Source organism: Crocodylus siamensis, chromosome 3 (assembly GCF_052110815.1).
Source record: "Crocodylus siamensis isolate JL-2025a chromosome 3, ASM5211081v1, whole genome shotgun sequence".
NCBI lineage: Eukaryota > Metazoa > Chordata > Crocodylia > Crocodylidae > Crocodylus > Crocodylus siamensis.
The window spans coordinates 173,878,990-173,894,600 of NC_143397.1; the positions used below are offsets into that span (position 1 = coordinate 173,878,990).

At 45.4% G+C, this 15,611-nt stretch overlaps 1 protein-coding gene across 13 annotated transcripts in view; it reads left to right on the top strand.

Moving 5' to 3' along the window:
* Positions 1–2,398: 2,398 nt before the first annotated feature.
* GREB1L (GREB1 like retinoic acid receptor coactivator) overlaps positions 2,399–15,611 on the top strand; it is a 245,122-nt gene continuing 231,909 nt past the window's right edge. For 10 of the 13 annotated variants that reach the window (XM_090039780.1, XM_090039777.1, XM_090039790.1 and 7 more), the window contains exons 1-2: positions 2,399–2,547; positions 7,692–7,787. The gene's annotated coding sequence lies outside the window, so the exon portion shown is untranslated. Of the gene's footprint in view, positions 2,548–3,221; positions 3,243–7,691; positions 7,788–9,876; positions 9,991–15,611 lie in introns of those variants that run through there. The other 3 variants (XM_090039779.1, XM_090039778.1, XM_090039782.1) reach the window with 3 other exon arrangements.

A 15,611-nucleotide genomic window follows, 5' to 3' on the forward strand; every position in this document is an offset into this window, starting at 1 on the left:
CCGGGACGTCATTCTCCCCTTGTACTCGGCCTTGGTGAGGCTGCAGCTGGAGTACTGCGTCCAGTTTTGGGCTCCACAATTCAAAAAGGATGTGGAGAAGCTTGAGAGAGTCCAGAGGAGAGCCACGCGGATGATCAGAGGTCAGGAAAACAGATCTTACGATGATAGGCTGAGAGACATGGGACTCTTTAGCCTGGAGAAGTGTAGGCTCAGGGGTGATCTGATGGCCACCTATAAGTTTATCAGGGGTGACCACCAGGATCTGGGGGAACGTTTGTTCACCAGAGCGCCCCAAGGGATGATGAGGTTGAACGGTCACAAACTCCTGCAAGACCGTTTCAGGCTGGACATAAGGAAGAATTTCTTTACTGTCTGAGCCCCCAAGGTCTGGAACAGTCTGCCAGCGGAGGTGGTTCAAGCACCTACATTGAACACCTTCAAGAGTAAATTGGATGCTTATCTTGCTGGGATCCTATGACCCCAGCTGACTTCCTGCCCTTTGGGCAGGGGGCTGGACTCGATGATCTCCCGAGGTCCCTTCCAGCCCTGATGTCTATGAAATCTATGAACTTAGTTGAAGTTAGCAAAAAAATTCTGTGCAACTTGTTTCCTTCTAAAGCAAAGCTTTAGGACCTGTTCAGTTTCTTTTGATTTCAAAGGTAATTGAAGCCCTCAAAACCTAGCTTCATCTAAAAACTTAGTACAATGTTTAACAAGAAACTATTATCAACTTAAACATAATGATAATTACCGTATAGTAGACTGGCATTGTTGAATCATTGTTCAGCTAAGCTACAACTAATAAAAGAAACTCAGACCCAGGAAGGTACTTTACCCTCCTGCTAGCTTGAAGTATAAGTACAGTAGTCCTATTGACAATATTAGGGCTAGTTTACATAATTAAAATTATGCACATCTATAAGTACCTTACTAGCTGAGAACCTAAATGAAACAAGTGGTTGAGAAGCTTGACTAATGGGTAAATGGGAGTGATGGGCACTGTTACAAATTATGCATATGTGCAGATCCTACTCCAAAAGGGACCTGCTTCCTCTCTGGGCTACCTAGTGCCTTAGAGTCCTGGATGTTCAAATGCATGTTTATATGTCACTCTGATATCATAATGTAACCTACTTGCAAGGAATGAAAAATAAATGGAGTAAGCAAGAGGTATTAAATACATCTATAGCACCTCTCTCCATCTTTTTAAATTCCATTGGAGCCCACAGAAGATTCCTATGAAGTAAGAATAATTACTAATAATAATTTCCATTAGCCTCTGTTCTGAAGGGAAGAGGCCAAGGCAAGGGCCAGGATGAGCTCTTTGATATCTGTGTCCCTGAGAGCAGGTGAGAGAAGAGGGCTAGGGACACCGTCTTAAAAAGGAGACAGGAGAAGGCCAGCAATAGGTGTGGGGTAGTCCAACTCAGCCAAGGAGAGAGAACTCATTGTCAAGGGCTCCAAGCAGTGTTCCCTCTAAGCTGTGTGGTGTGTGCGGCTGTGCAGGCATGCCTGGCAGTGTGGCATGAGTGTGCCTGCGTGGCTGCACATGCCACACAGCTTAGAGGGAACGCTGGTTTCAAGGCATTGTCTCCCTGAGCTGCAATCCTACCATCCTCCATACACACCCTTCAGTCATCTACCTGCTTTCAGTCACCACACCACCTGCTCCTTTGAACTCAACCACTTCCATATGCATGGGCCTTGCCAGCCCTGCTCCCATCTGACCCCTTGACTCTTCCTGTTCTTACAACCTCCTCCAACACAACCTGATCCTCTTCCCTCCGCCTTCTGCCTAGACTGCCTTCCTTCTGCTGGGCTGAATCTGTCCCCCCTGCAGGCCTTCTCTGATCTCCTCAGCACTGCCTCCCACCTCTACCCCAGCTCCAGCTTCACCCCCACAGCTGCCCATCCCCTCACACAGCCTAGCCCCATCCTCACCCTGCCTCAGGCTCCACCTGACAATCATAGACAAGGAGGGTGGGAGGGCATCTAGTCCAACCCCCTGCTCAAAGCCCCAGCTACCGCATCCCAGCCAAGGCTTTGTCTACCCCCGTCTTAAAACCGTCCGAGGACAGAGATGCCCCCACCTCTTTGGGTAACCTGTCCCAGTGCTTCCTCACCCTCCTCGTGAGAAAGTCTTCTTAACACCCACCCCAAACCTCCCTTGTTGCAACCTGAAACTGCCCTGGGTGGTGGCAGACGACAGACCAAGGAGCAGCAGCAGTGCGGCTCCATCCTCTCCGGAGCCCCCTTCAGGCTGCTGTCAAATCCCCGCTCCGTTTCTCCAGACTAAACCAGCCCCGCTCCCGCAGCCCCCTCCCCATCTGTGCTGCCCTCCCCAGTGTGCCCGCACCCCTTCCGCGGGGGCCCGGCCCGGTCCGGCCCTGCCCCTCTCCCGCCGGAGCCGCTGTCAGAGCAGGAGGGGGCGGCACCTGCGGCTCCGCCCCGCCTCCGCCTTCTCCTCCCTCCCTCCGCCTCCCTCAGGCCCGGAGACGGGCTCCCACAGGAGGCGCCCGGCGGTAGCGGCGGCGGCGCGGGGCAGCGGTAAGGCAGCGGCAGCGGCGCCCTCTGGCCCTTTGTGGCCGCGGCGCGGGCGGGAGGGAGCCCCCTTTGCCTGCTCCGCCTCGCCCGGCGCTTGGCGGGGGGGGGAGATCCCTTTTGTCGCCCTGCAATAATTGTGGGGATGCAGCGGGCCCGGGGAGCTGCCCGTCCGCTGCTCGCGGGAGCGTGTTCCGGGCGTGGCAGCCCCCTGGAGCCGGACAAAGAGCCTGGCGCCGGCCCGGGTGCGGAGACGCGGGACGTGCGCTGCCCCGCTGCGCCCGGGGTGGTCGGCCGGGGTCGCGGGCAGGGCTGTTTAGATGCGGGGGGGCTTGGGTAGGGCTGAGCCGGCCTCAGGCAGGGGGTGGGACTAGGCCAGCGTTTCCCAACCCGTGGGTCACAACCCGCTTAAAGAACAAGTATATGAAAGGGTCGCTGAGAAATAATAATTAAAAAAAAAAAAAAGGATCCTCCTTTAAAGGAGGAAAACTTTGGGAACTGTGGCTTTTGCCTTGCAGGTTGGCAGAGCTATAGCCTCAAGGGGGGCCTTGGGGGTCCTGCCCCACACACGGAAGGGCTGGGGTTGAGGGCACTGGGTTGGCACTGGCGATTGCTGTTTACAAAGGGGTCCTGGTACAAAACAGGTTGGGAACTGCTGAAATGGATGAACCTCTGGAGGTCCCTACCAGCCCGGCTTCTAGGTGACTGTCTGAGCATATGGAGGAGTGCCTTTGAGGAGGGGTGGCTGGCATCTGCAAAAGGTTGCACACCTCTGGTAGAAACCTCCAGGCAGGGCCAGTCCAACCGTTAGGCGAACTAGGCGGTCGCCTAGGGTGCCAAGATTTGTGGGGGGGGCACCAAAATTATATGCAGAACAAAATAACAGGAACATCATTCTAAATAACAGCCCTGGCTGACTGCAGCTCTACCTTGGTCTAAGACCTGTGGTTCCGTAAGGGAAGAAAGACCTCTGAAAAGATCTCAGGGGTAAAAGTTGATTCTAGACTTCTTCTTTTCCTCTATATTGGAAGTGGTGGGGGCACTGAGGTACACCGTTCGCCTGGGGCACCAATTACCCTTGGACTGGCCCTTCCTCCAGGGTTGCACAAGTTGACCTTCAAGGGGATTTTGATGGGGAAGGGAGACCACTTGCTCTTGCTCTCTCTGGCCCCCAACCTGCAAACATAGATGTCAGTGCTGTACTTACTTATCATGAATGGTATCACTCGTATTGTGAATGGTATCAGTCCTGTAAAGGGCAACCCAGAAATGCAAGTTTTTAGGATCTGTGTTTGCAGTCTTTCTGCATGGACCTTGGAGATGGGAGTTCGACATGTGCCTTTTGGCCTTCTTTAACATGTACAGCATTGGGGTGGGAGACATCTTTTTTTAGATCTGAGTTTCTGGTATCTCTCTCAGGGCCACATACTTCTTAAATGATCAAGAATGGCCTGTTGAATAGAAAACTAACTTCTTGTTTTCTCATTTAAGGTTAGTAGATTGAATGAATGGAGCATAGGGTTTTCATTACGGTCACTATTTAAAGCTCAGAGCCACAAGTAATTACTAAGTCCCATTGACAATAGATTCTTGTACTTGACCTGATAAAAGATTGTTTGGGTAGATCTTCACAAAGGCCTGCCAGGTTGAAGGACAGGTAAAAGGCTTTGAGTAGTTTTTCATCTGCTGCACACAAGTATGCATTACAGTTTGCTTTATTAATCCTTGTGTAGTATGTGACCTCTAAAGAAACATGAAGGCCTTCTAGTGATTGCCAGACCTGTTATCTGAGCACTGTTACTGCCCCATGATGGAATTAGGGGTCTGTATAAAGTGTATTTTCTCTGAAAATACCCTTATTCAGGAGTAACTTCTTATGATGTACTGTTAAAATCAACAACAACAACAAAAAGTTATGTCATTGGTGCATGAAACCTAGGTATATATGTGGTTTGTTTTTTTTTTTTGTTTTTTTTTACATAAGTAGTCCCACTGTAACTATGGATTACTTGCTTGGGTATCACAGTTAAGCACAGTGTACTTTGCTTAGTGTGCCCTAGCTGTTAAGCATGGTTGGGTTTTAAAGCTGAAAGTACAGTGTTCATAGCTGAAAGTACAGTTGTTAATATAAAATAATAAATGTAGCATGCAACATTTAAATGTTGCTATATTTGCAAATAATATTTTGCATAATGTGCAATAAAGTAAATATTGATTTTTAAATATGAGAGATGCTTTTGTGACTCCAAATTTCAGCATTACAGCTGTATGTAATAAAGCAGTAGCAAATTTAAACTATAGCTGCACCGTATTTGCAAGGACATAATATTAAGAGGGAACTAAAGATAATAATACTGATAATGTACAAGCTGAATTATGAATTTTTGTTGTGCTGGTTAAAATAAGTTATTCAAGTATCCCTGTAGTGCATGGTATAATACTTCCATGCAAGACAAGTAGAAAGAAAAAGACCATGATATGTTTGCATAGAATTCCACAGACAAGCAAAGTCAGGGTTGGTTCATGGTTTTGCTATGACTAAATTTCAGTCCTGCTTCAGAAAGTTTGTTGGACTGAAGTTGTTGCACTTTGTAAACACAGGGAAGGGAAGGATTGTTTAGTGGAGGGGCCTGCTTCACCATTAATATTGGGATAAGCAAGGTGATCTGTCTTCTTTTTTTTCTCTCCCCCTTTTTTTGTATTTTCACAAAACTGTACTAAGCTATAGGAACCTCTGTTATCTAACATAGATGAAAATAGAAGTTTCAGTTTGAAAAAATTGTATTTTGTCTTGTTTATTTCTGGAGCGTCAATTTCATTCTGAAAGATCTTAAAAGTTCTTCTTATGTTTCTCCTGTTCCTACACTATGATTTGCATCTAATTGTTTCACCTACCACTGAAGTTCTGCTGACTCTGGGTGAATGTGGCAACTGTTAACTAGCGCTTAGCAACAGTGCACAATAATTCAGGACAGGAAGTGAAGAAGAATACCATGTCTAATTGAAACTACAGGGGGCACTTATGTAGGACATAATTAACAAAACCTGAAACTTGGACAAGATATTAGGACACTGAATCTTTACTGTTGTGAAAAGCATCATGAAAGCTTTAGTACAAATGTATATCAGGACCTTGGCTTTACACTTTAGAATGTATGGCCCTTCAAGACTTTAAACAAATTTTGTCTGCTCTTGCACCATCAGCTCTTACATAATGTGTGGTTGAACAGAGAAGAGCCATTTTCAGTTGTTTATAGAAGATAAGCCTGGAAAGGAGGATTTGTGAAGCATATCTGACAAATACAGGAGAAATAGGCCTCCACATGTTGACAGTCCTTTGAGAAGGCAGTTAGTGCTGTAAATTCCTCTCCTACTTTATATACTAACAATCAGAATAGTGCTAATATGCTACAGCAATTTTGCGTAGTCAAGATACATTAGAAAAGGTAAAATAACAGCAAAATTTCATTCCTGAGTGATTTTTGTTTTTCTTTTTTGACACAGGCCTTTGAAAAATATCAAATTTCATCAGGCTTTTGCTTTAAATATACTCTAAAACAGAGGTTCCCAAACTTTTTCTTATTGTGTACCTCCTTCCAGATTTACCAGCTGCCTGTGTACCCCTACCCGCATACACTTTATATTATAAACCCTTAAATGCCAATTATTATTATAATGAAAATTAAATCTGCCATTACACAATTTCTCCCACATATCCCCTAGCAAAGTCTTGCATACCAGGGGTACATGTACCACAGTTTGGGAACCCTGCTCTTAAAACAAACACTGATATGAGTAGTGATACATCTTCAGCCCTACTGTTTAGCTATTTTGAAATAGCTTTTTTCCCATAAATGGCATAATATTTAATACAGTATTCCTCATACAGATACATTAAGGGCATAGTTTCATTTTTTTTACTTCCTAAATTCCTTGATATTAGAATGCTGTGTATGATCCTAACCTGATAAGGAGAGAGAGATTGTTGGAATGAGCACAAAAACTCATATTTTCCCCAAGAACAAGACTGCATTCTAATTAACGGAGTCATTGTTGCTTGTATTGCATGGATTAAAATGGTGGATAGTTGCACAAGAGTAATTGTATATTGTCATTCCATGGGGGTGTTTTAGTATGGTCATAACCAGGGATCCTAGTTTTCTCTGGTTTTAAAAAAAACCCCAATTTTCAGTTAAGAAAAAGTATTCCCAAATCCACATTTTTCTGTGATTTAAATGAAATGACACTGTATACTAGTGGGTGATTCATTTAAATCACGGAAAAATGTAGATTTGGGGTTCTTTTTTTTAACTGAAAATTGGGGATTTTTTTAAATTGGAGAAAACCAGGATCCCTGACTCATAATAGCCCTGGACCAAGAACCCTTTCTCAATGACCTGAAAGAAAATATAAAATAATATTTAGTAAAACTTGAAGATGACACAGATTGCGGTAATGGCAGATATTAATAGGACAGGTCAGTTATGTAGACCTTTTGGATTGCTTGGCAATACCAAGTATGAATAGTGAGCTTGTGGTAACTCATTATTTGGCATGGGAAACTTACCAGAAAACTGCCCAGGGCTGCTGTCACCAGTTTAGAAGAGATGTTGAAAAATTAGTTTTAAAGAAGTGCTGCAATAATGGAAACATGTCTTAAAGTGAGAAACTTGAGATGCTTAATTCATTTAGTTTAAGATTGTGGTCCTCAACCTCATTAGACTCAGTGCACCCCGTGGAAAATACCAGCTCTTAGCTTTCACTCTATTTTTCCATGGTCAAAAAAAAAAAAAATAGAGCAATTCTTCTGTTGTGAAAAACTCAGAAAGACCTCAACAGGTCACAATGTTTTTTGACCCTTTGTTTCTATTTGAAGTCTCTGGGTTTATCTTGTGAATCATGTGTAAGTGTTTACACGCCCAGCAGTGCTAGAATTGTGCGACACCCTGCAGCATCTTTAAGGATCTTGTCATTTTTATTGCTTGGTTTTGAGACATGCCTAGTCCAAAGAAAATTGCAGTTGTTTAACAGAAATTTGCAAGCAACTTTATGCAAGTCAGATGTATGTAGAATTTTGAATTATGTTAGTGGTGAGAATATGTGATTCTAAAATGTAGTTATTTTCATTTTATTTTGGACATCTTCTGAAGTCACGAGCTCTCACTTGTGTTGACTTACTCTGTTATGCTGTGATGTCACAGCTTCCATGAAACTGATTTGGGACATGCTGGACTATAAGAGACCAGGTAAGAAATTTCTTTATATTTAAATATCTTATCAATTAACACTTGTATAACACCATAACTTTCATTGCATTTCAGAGATGTAATGGAAATAATTTGTCTACTTTGGAATTTAAATATGAGGTAATTAACTGGATCTAAATGTACATGTTCACTAAATGATTTGCCATATTTCAACTTTTGCTACATTTCTATGGTAGATGACGGGGTTTTGTATATAGTGGAAAGGAATCAGCAGGGAGTATTTCTGAGTCAGTGAGACAAAATGTGACATAGTTTTCATTTAATACTCCAGATGTGAGACACGACTTTGGAAATAGATTTGAAATCAAAGTAACAGTGTGGGTAGACTTAAGACTCTTCATGGAAACACTAGGACAGATGTCTGATAATCTCTCATGTAACACTATCTTAAGTGACTTTAGCTTTAGAAAGATCTTGTGCAAAGATACTCAGATTCTACCAACTGTAGCCTTTGTTTCACCTTTGGTGGTTTTCTTAAAGTGATTATGCAAGTTTTGTATCTGATTAGGGCTCTTTGATGTGAAGCAGCATTTTAATTCTTAACTTTACCTCTGGGGTGAAATGCATCGAGTTGATGATGTTTAATTAAGGATTTTAATAATTAAGGCTTGTCCATACAGCTTCATATTCTTAAAGTTTTGTGTCTTTTGTTAGACAGAATTCAGTTGCATGTCTTGATAGTGTCACTTACCATGAAAAAATTTGCAAGGTTTCCAAAGACAGCACTTAAAGTATATGTTTCTATTTTTGAGAGATGGCTGTGCTTCTCTTCTGTATTCTCTCAGTAAAGATGAAATTAAGATTCTCTGCAGGGAAAGGGACTGAAAGTTTGATCATCTGTTTAAAAAAGGAATTTGTCAGCAGCTGTGGATTTAAAAGAGCAAGAGCTCTCTGAGCTTCTCCCATTATGCACCCATTGTGGAAAAATGGTTGAGGGGAAACGGGAGTAGTTTCGAATAGATGGGGCATAGCTGCTGTTTGCACAACGGAGGATTTTTTTAAAGCATTTTCGACACTTCTTAATGATATTGACCATTCCAGGTGAGGAATAGACATTGTAAATCCTTGCCACTAATGCTTTGGATTTTGGGATCATGCTCATGGAGTGCCTTCCTTTAACTTCAACATCCTGAACCTTCTGGTACAATGTCTTGCTATCATTAAACCTTCTGCCATGGCTGCAGACTACTGCATGCTCATGCTGGGGGAAAGGACATTAAAGCCATTGATTATAATATTGTTTTGTGTGGAGTGTTCTTCTCCATAGCATGGAGTAGCTTAGGTGATCACGCTATTGTGCTACCTGTTTCCTAGCTTTGTCCCATCTAATTGACTATCTTCTCCAGTATCTCAGGGAGCCCAGCAATATGTTATGCTTTCAGATAGGTGGTTGTTGAATGGGGGTCATGGGAAGCAGACTGTGTTTAGTGCATTCCCATCTCTTCAAAGGTTTTGGTCTAATTTGATTGCAGTTGTTTCATAACGGAAGCATATAGAACTCTATTTAATACACTCTCTCTATATAATTTAATTCTTGGTGAAACTAGCTGGTTCTCTTTCACCTGCTGGGAAGGTGGATCTTAATTTACAGCTTGGGTGATGTACTTTGTAGTTAGGAAACAGCTGCCTGTTAGAGATGATCATATTGCATGCATGACACCTAAGTATGTGGGTGGTATCTTAATGATAGAAGAATTTCAAAGCATATGCTGTGCGAATGTTATGATATTTTTATTAATATTTTATTTTCCTTCGAGAACAAAATTTAGTTGTGGAGGGAGTAGTCAGATACACAATAGCTGCTGGTGGGCCAGATGACAGAGTAACAATTTTGAAAATTGTTCTTCTGAAGTAAAAATGAAGGCAACTGAGAAGACTTTCATGTCTGACATATGTCTAGAGAAAAGCTGAGAGGTGTACATGGGGTGGGAAACAGTGGGTTTAAAAAAAACAAAAAGGCGCATGAGCCATCTCCAGGACCAGTATATGCATGACCTCACAGGTCTGACTGAAGTAAAATTGGTGGCTTTTCAAATTAACAGCTTCCCCATTTTTTATTTTGTTGCAGAGAATGACCTCTCAGTTCTCAAATCTCTTATTGGAATGGCAATTATAGAATCCCTGGCAGACTGTAGAACTGGAGGGAGAAGACAAAATCATCTCAGTTTTGGCAGATATGGAGGTAGGCAGGATTTCAAGGGTAGTGAGATTAAAACATGTTAGTTTTGGCAAGCTTTTGTGTCAGCAGGCTGTCAAGCTGTAGTGTACTTCTACTGAAACATCAAGTGGTACATAAAGAAAAATCCCATGTGCTTTTTGGACTTTTTTTTATTTAATAAACTAAAGTGCCCACGGGTAGGTTGGGCAGTGCACAGTAAACATACAGACAATTCCCTGCTCCACACAGCTCATAATATTAATAGTGGATTTGAAAGACTAGGGAGTCTATCTTTAAGAATAGGGATAGGAGTTACAGAAATAAAATTGTGGTTATTTTATGTAGGTGACTGTTTTAGCAGGGATATATGTATATTTGGCAGTTATTAACAGGAAGAAAACCCTCGGGGGAGGAGAGGGGAACAACGTTTTCGAACAAGCCAGCGTAATAGACTGCAATGCATCAGAACTTTCTCAAGCAGCAAAATATACTCTTCTGGCCACATTTAGCTACAGTAATGACTTAGACTTCTTGACCTTAGTGGATTAATTTTATTTAGTGGTAGCTTGGGGTGCTCTGTTTTCATGTGAGTATAGCTGACTGGTTTTTTGCTAGTCCTGGCTTCAGTTAGTCTAAGTAGGATAGTATAAACTACTGAGATGTTCTTATGAAATCCCACATTTTGCTGAGAGAGCTACTGTCATCCAGAAGGGTGCATATGCAGTGCTGTTTCAGAACGGCAGAAAATTCATCTGGATTTCATTGCTGTCATAAAAGAATCCTGTCTTAATTTTATCACCCAGTTCAATGGCTACTTTTCTGGTAGTGTATCAGATGGCATTGCTTCATGGCTGCTTATCTTCTTAACAAAAAAAAAAAAAAAGGGCAAAAAACCAAAGAGTTGATTGAACTGTCACATGGTGGTGAACTTGAGCTTGAATTCAACTTGGTAACTTCTGTTGAGAAGATGGGTTTAAAAAGTGAAACCATTAATGCTGACCAACAGCATACCAAAATATATTAAAGTAGTTTCTTTTTCAGATGATACCAAGCTGTGTAAGGTATCGGATAAAATTCAAAATCATCTTGGTACTTTGGAGAAATATGCTGAGAAAAATCAGATGAAAGTCAAGGACAAGTAGAAAGTACTACACTTAAAAATAACCAATCAAATGCAGAAATACAGACTGGGGAACGATTGTCTAGGTTGCAGTACTGCAGAAGAGGGTCTGGGGTTTACGGTAAACCAGTGTTTTTGAACCTTATTAGCAAGGATCCTGGTTTTCTGGGATCTGTTGAAAAAGCTCATATTATCTAATTAGCCTCCCCCCCCCCCAAATCTGTGATTAAAATAAAACACCACTATATATTAGGGGAGTGAAAGGGTGTGGGGGGGCAGATCAATGCCCCCCCATGGTGAGGGTGGGAGGGAGCGGGGCAGGCGCTGCCCAGATGGGGCATGGGCGTAGGACAGAGGCGTAGCTTGTGGTGGGGGGGACAGCTCCTGCTGCTGCTTGCACTCCAGGAGGGTGGGGGGGGTGCCCTAGATCTGTGTGGGGCAGGCGGGCTGGAGCTGGGGCTGCACGGGGCTGGTCTTGGATTGGGTACCAGTGGCTCTGGGAAGGGGCTGCAGCCATCCCAGATTTTGCTGCAGCTTCGCTCCTAGTTCCACCGCTGCTGCCAGCTGCCCAGCATCACCTTGGTTCTTCCCAGCACGTTGGTGGAGGCGGGACATGGAGCCGGGCTGCATCTGGCAGCATGGGCCTGGGAGCGGAGCTGCAGTGAAACTTGGGGTGGCTTCTCTCAGCGCCGCTGGCATCTGCTCTGAGTCCAGCCCCCCCCCCGGGTGCAAGCAGCAGGAGCCTGCTCCCCCCACCATGAGCCGCACCTCCATCCCGCACCCCTGCTTCCTCCCTCCTGGGCAGTGCCTGCCCCTGCCCCCTCCCTCCCTCACCTCAGGAGGCACTGATGTGCCCCCTCACACCCCTTCCCTCCTCCCTCCCCCTCCAGTTTTACCAGCTGGAGGCAGCTCTCCATGCTGCCAGCTCTGCTCCGTGCTGCACTGCGGTTAGGCACAGCATGGGCAACTGGTGCCACCTTAGTCGTGGGGAGGGGGATGTGTCCCCCCAGCAACCAGTCAGCAAACGGGGGGGGGTGCACCCCCACGCATCTCCTACACATTGCCATTGGGGTGCAGCACAGGCATTTATTAGCCAAATTATTAGCCCCATTGGGACGATATCCGATACAGCAAATTTTCTTTCTACTGGTACCAATTTGATATTGGACCAATGTATCAGTGCATCTCTAGTACTGATCAAACACAGTGTTTTATTGATATAGTTACAATGTTCAAGCCATTTGGAAGCATACCAGTGTCTCAATCAATATAATAAAATAAATTCTAAGTACACATAAATATTGGTATTTGATTTTAGGTTTTTATCATGGGAAAGCAGAGCTCCCCCTTCCCCCTTCATTCACCAGGATACAGGTCCAGACCTCTCACTCCCCACCCAGCCCTGCTGGAGAGGGCTTCAGCTGCCAGGGCTGTGGGCCCAGGGACCTGGGTCTGCAGCCACCTGCCCCCCACAGCAGTGCCCAAGCCCGAGCTGCAGCCTGTGGGAGGCGTTGGCTGCTGCAGTGGAGTGGAGTGCAGAGCCTGGATCCCCTTCCCTGACAGGCAGCATAGTCAGAGCAGAGCTCATCAGGGGTGGGGGGCGGATATGGGCTGCCCACTGTGGGCTTGGGGCTCCCTACCCTCCTGTCCTCCCCCCAGGGTCTTTGCAGCCCAGTGGGCAGGATCTGGCACAGCAGGGTAGAGTGGGGCCAGGCGGGGAAGCTCCTTACCACTGCAAGCCCTGCGCTGCCATGGCGAGACACCCCCTGCCTGCCAAGCAGCATCAAGGAGCACAACTCTGCACTGCTCTCAGGTGGGCAGGGGGCAGTTCACCAGGGTGGGGTGGTACTCGGAACAGGAAGGAGCTTCCCTGCCTGGCCAGGCTCTGTCCCGCTGTGCCAGGTCTAGCCCGCTGGGCCATGAATGGCACGTGCCCCCTCCTCCCCCGCCAGTCCTCCCCAGGAGCATGCACAGCAGCGGGGAGCCAGCCCCTCCCCCTCCCCCAAATGAGCCTCCCTTGGCTCCATCCTCCCCGCCAGAGTCCTGTGGCCATGCGTTCTGGCCCCAAGCTCCATGCACCACCCAGCGGGGCAGCAGTCCTAGCTCTACCCAACTCCCTCCCTCCCTCTGTATGGGGGCCACAATCTCCCCATCCTCCCCAGTGCAAGACTTACCTATAGGAGATGCTTGCCAGGCTGCCTGGCAGCCACGTGCACGTGTATGTGTGCATATGCACATGGCACCCCCAGCCCCTTGCAGTCTGGAACTCTGACAGCCTGTGGAGGGCTCTTTGTAAAATTGGAAAATCTGTATGTTTCTCCATTAAAATGAGAAATTTGCATTTTTTTTCCAGTTAAAAGGGCAAATCCACTAATTGCACACTGAAAAGATCTTTTGGCATCTTAAGATGTTTCAGCACCCTTTTTGAAAACCGTTTTCCAAGCACTGCCTTAAGTCTAATAAGCAGGGATCTGGGTTTTCCTTTTCCCATGGAAAAAGGGAGAGGTTTTTTTTTCTGTTTTTCCATGGGAAATGGAAAACCCAGATCCCTGCTTATTAGACTTAAGGCAGTGCTTGGAAACTGTCAGCTCTTAGTTTTCGCTTATGTTTTGACTGCAGAAAAATGATGCAACAATTCTTTTGTTGCCAAGAACTTGGTTCAAAACAGGTCAGGGCTTGTAACACTATAGATTCCTATTTGAAATCTCTGGGTTTATCTTGTGAATCATTTTTGCACATCTGATTGTACTAATGTTGCATGTCCTTGGGTGTGTCTACATGAGACATTTACTACACAGTAAACTAGTTGTCTGTGCAGCAAACATCATGTGTCTACATGTGCGTCCCTATTAGGCCAGAGCAAATTAATTAACTCTGCACAGGATAGTACTTGTAAATACTTGGAAGTACTTTACAAATTCTATCCTGACGCAGAGTTTTTTTTTATTCCACAGCAGCGCACGTGTGGACATTGCCCCAGCTGGTTGGGACATGAGGGCGCTTCAGTGCAGGGCCTGCCTGCCAGCTAGCTCTGCATTGAGGTACCCTCATGCCCCAGCCAGCCCCTCTGCAGCACATTTTGCTAGGGAAGCAGCCCTGGGTTGATTTCCCTGGACCCCTTAACATCTGGGGCTGCTCTGAACCATCTCAACATGCTGCAGTCCTGAGCACGTGTGCAGACAGGACACCTGGCAACAGTAATCTCCAGATAAATAAGCTCTGGAGTTCATTCATGTACATTCATTGTCCACTGAAAGAATCTTGTGGCACCTTAAGGTGCTTCGGCACCTTTGTTGAAAATCACTTCAGTAGACCATAAACTGAACATGAGTCAAAAGTGTGCTATTTTTGAGAGAAACAAAACAAAACAACCCCCCCATAGTGTGTTGATATGTACTAACAGAGGTATCACTTGCAAGCCAAGGGAAGTAATGTTTTATCCCATCCAGCACTTGATTAGAGCATTATGTCCAGTTTGGGGCACTGCAGCTCAAGAAAGAAGTAGACAAATTGGAAGGAAGTCAAGTGCAGAACAACAAAAATAATTAGAGGTCTAGTAGACATGATGTCCAAAGAAAGGTTAGAAGAAGTGGGATTTTTTGGTGTGGAGATGAGAAGTCTTGAGGGGTGATTTGATGAGACTTCCAATCATAAAAATCATTTACAAAGAAGATAATGATAGTCTCTTCTGTGCCTTCAGGGGATAGGACTCAAGTAGCCAATCTGAAATTTCAACAAGAGAAATTTAGGTTGGAAATTAGGAAGAACTTTTTAACTGTGAACATAAATACTGGAGAAAATTGCCTAGATTGGTTGCTGAAATCTCGATCGTTGGGTAGACATTTGGCTGGGATGCTTTAATTAATGATGTAGCCTCAAGCAGGGAGGCTAGGAGTGTCAAACTCATCTGGCCCCACAGGACAGATGAACATACCTGAGCCAGTCTGAAGGTTGGACCAGGAATGACATCCTGTAAAACAACTGCAGTGCCAGGTCCTGTTCAGGTGCTGCCCCACTCCTGGGGCTGTTTTGGTGTGCGCTGTCCTCAGTGCATGGGCTGCACCTGTCACTACAGGCAACATAGAGGTCTGTCCAGGGTGCTGCATACAGCCCATGCCTACGACCCCCTGTCTTTCATGCAGTGCTGGGCAGCACACATTTTGTGACACCTTGGGGGAGCTGTGAGCCCTGGGACTGGCCGGTTCAGCATGGAGTGCACGGGCCTGGACCAGCCACTCACACTACACGTGGCACAGGGGATTGGCATGGGGTGCGCACTCTATGCAATGCTCCACTAACCAGCTCTGTGCACTGGCTCTGGGTCTGGTGGAGCGCCTCATGCACAACATGCCTCATGGTAGTCTCCTGTGCCATGTGCAGTGCATGTGGGTGGTCCAGCCTCATGTGACATTTACAGCATGTGCTAACTGCATGGTCATTGGGCTGACACGGGGTGTGTACTGCCTGTAGCGCCCAGGCTGGATTTGGTGCTGCACACAGCAGTGGGGCTCTAGGACATGGGCTA